The sequence below is a fragment of the Sinocyclocheilus rhinocerous genome, unplaced genomic scaffold (genome assembly GCF_001515625.1).
Source record: "Sinocyclocheilus rhinocerous isolate Xijiao unplaced genomic scaffold, SAMN03320098_v1.1 scaffold1545, whole genome shotgun sequence".
Taxonomy (NCBI): Eukaryota; Metazoa; Chordata; class Actinopteri; order Cypriniformes; family Cyprinidae; genus Sinocyclocheilus; species Sinocyclocheilus rhinocerous.
The window spans coordinates 508,735-512,067 of record NW_015626380.1 but is presented as its reverse complement, the minus strand read 5'-3'; the positions used below and the strand labels follow the sequence as shown (position 1 = coordinate 512,067).

The window sequence follows — 3,333 nt, the reverse complement described above, 5'->3', positions numbered from 1 at the left end:
GAAAGATTAATAAATACTGTAATAAATGTATTGTTCATTGTTCGTTCATGATAGTTAATACATTAACTAACATTAACTAATGGAACCTTATTGAAAAGTGTTACCTTAATATTCAATATCAATATATTATTTTTATTCACTTCTACGTAACAGAATCAGATATAAGTTTTTTTTTTTTTTTTACTAATTATCCAAATAATGTATAGTCCTACAAAGCTATTATTATCAGAGCATATGAGCAGAGCATAGCATAGCAGAGCATAGCGTCACTGAAGGTAGCATTATTTTACCAGCATTGCCCAGTACAGCTGAACTAGCCTACACCATGTTACAGCACAGTAGCGCTACTGCAAACCGGAACAAGCAGGCCTATACTGCATAGAAATTTCCTGTCAGCGCGTTATTTGAGCGGACTTTGCTTTTCCGATGAGCATGAGCGGTACACGAGCGGAACGCACATTCATAGATCGGAATATTCCGATATTCAATATTCATTCAAACCGCGCAGTGACGAGGAGAGTGAAACATGCGTGCTGAACACTGCTGAACACCTGCCATATATATTATAATAATAATAATAATAATAATATGTAGCCTATATTTTTGGTGCATCCCTACTTACATCCCCTCGTTTACAAATCCGAAGTAAGTCCATACATCCGATTTAAACGCGGACAGGGCTTTCCTGATAACTTTCCGCGATGCCGCCCTCTTTATTTTACTAACTTAAATCATAATATCGCACACCCCTACTTTGTACTATTAAAACATTCTGCAAGTTTCATAACTTAAAACGTCTAGTGGTCAACCGATATGGGATTTTTAATGGCCGATGCCGATATTAAGAAATCAATCTGGCCGATTGGCCGATATGAGGCCGATATAATACACGTAATTACAGTAAATGAGAGACATGTAGAAAATTGGCGAAACTAAATTAACATTTATTATGCATAAATATTTATTAAAACCTAACCTGTTTTAGTCCCTAGACTAGAATCACACCTTAGGCAGTTAGGTGAGACCCCAGATGTACAAAAGATCAGAAGTGAAGTGGCGGTGCCCAATTAAACACACTTTATGTGCTCTTGTATTTAGTGGTCGACCGTTATGGGATTTTTAATGGCCGATGCCGATATTAAGAAATCAATCTGGCCTATATAATACATGTAATTACAGTAAATGAGAGACATGCAGAATATTTATTAAAACCCAAATTTAAAAAAAAAGTAAACAATCGAAGTAACATTTAGTGCAGCCTTTCCTTTTCTTTTGCTGAAACATCTACAAAAAAAAATAAAATAAATAAATATTCATTTATAAAACCTAAACAATTAAAATGTAACAACAGAGGTAACACTTAAATGAACAAGGTTTAGTGCAGCCTTTCTAAAATTCATAAATTAATGTCAAAAATAGTATGTGTAATTCCATGTAGTTTATGTACAATATAGTTTACCGAGCAACAGGTTGTTTTAATTATAGTATGGGATAGTTGGTTAATAATAAAATGTTTTGTCTCTGATCGGTTTCGTTTTGCTTGTCTGTTTCATTGGAAAAAATAATACAAGCCTGAAAGCGTATAATTACATGCTTGGTTATCAGCATATAGCAGCATTAAATAAGACCGGGACATATGAAATGGTAAACTACACGTAATATTACACCAATCATGGGCAATCAAATACAGCGGATATTCCTGAATAAACATATAAAGGAATGAAAACTTATTATTATTACTTGGGGTTCTTGTGTCGACCCAGCTTTCATTCTGAAGTGCACCGGCTTTTGAGTCCACCGGAAAACTGTGTCTTGTTTAGAAGTACCCGAGAACAACGCATATCTGAGTAAGAGCCAGTTACGGGATTTTTGATTGTTTGTGAGATAAACACGGTTTCATTTTTGTTTGAATTTGTTTATATCACATCTGTGTCTCCCACCGGAGCTGCCGCTGGACTGCGGATCTGATGTTTCACGGTACGTTTGAATAAGACTTTGCTGCACGCCGGAGTGTTACTGTATGTAACACAACATAGCGTCACGTTAGAAAGTGAATGACGACTGGTCATTTTATTGTCTGTCAGGTGCTGGCTTCACATCTGAGTGGCTTGTCTTAAAGAGGAAGCATAAATGCACGATATGTCAATCCGTTTTGAAAAACATTGGCCACATGGAAAGACTTATCGGCCGATGCCGATATTTAAAAAAATTCCAAATATATATATATATATATATCGGCGATATATCGGTAGACTACCTCTTGTATTGCTAGCCTGTGGCAGTAATATAGATAGAGTCAGTGTCAAAAGACACTTTTTTTTACTTACAGTCTCTTCAAACTCTTGCTCAGTCATGACAGTAGTTGACCTGAGAGAGAAAATTGTCTATAGAAGATGCAGCAATGCTGAGAATGCATAGGGCTCCAGACTGTGACTAAAACGGTCGCATTTGTGACCAAAAATTTTCATTTGCGAGTGATATTTTTGCTGAGATCACCACTGGCGACTATATAAATTTAAATGTTATGACTTAAAACATTTACATGTAATACCTTCTTTCCTGCTTGTTTTGTGATCACATCTTTTGTTATGTTGACGTAATAAACTGAGACGATGCGCATCAAATTTATAGTGGAAAGAACACCAGCACTGACGGAACACCTGCTAAAAGCAGCTCCAGTTGTGTCAGCATGAGAGAGATTGAAAATGACGGAGACGTGTGAAGTAATAGTGCAGACAAGCAGTGGTTGCTTTGTGCACAACTTAAACAAACTACAACAGGTAAAGCTGCCAGCTGTGTGGACATTAACAATATCGTTAACAATTCTCATTTATAATCGATAATAATATGGCTTCTTATCAAATCTCTAGTCTATACGCTGTGTTCTGTTAATGCGTGAACTTCATATTATTTTGCACACTTGCCATATAATAAATCGCAATAAGCATTGTGCTTTAGGGATGTAACGATTCACTCAACTCACGATTCGATTCACAATTTGTTTTTTTACAAAATGAGATTTAAGACAAATTATAAATTAAATGTGTCCTTTTATTATTGCTTGGACAAAATGCTGCATGTTTCTTTGTGAAATTGAAATATAACACTATAATAATATACTAATATAGCACTTGTATATTATTGCTCTTTTGTTGGTTTTGATTGCTTCTATTGTCCTCATTTGTAAGTCGCTTTGGATAAAAGCGTCTGCTAAATAACAACATTTAAATATAATGTAAATGTAAATAACGAAACTAAATTTAAATTTTAAAACAAGCCCCAAAACAAATAAATAAGTAACACAAATAAAAGAAATATCTTCATATAAACAAA

General features: G+C 34.8%; 1 protein-coding gene across 3 annotated transcripts in view; it reads right to left on the bottom strand.

Annotated features, from left to right (window-relative positions):
• Positions 1-3,333, bottom strand: part of LOC107712724 (homeodomain-interacting protein kinase 3-like) — a 74,971-nt gene that overhangs the window by 22,652 nt on the left and 48,986 nt on the right. The window lies entirely within an intron of this gene.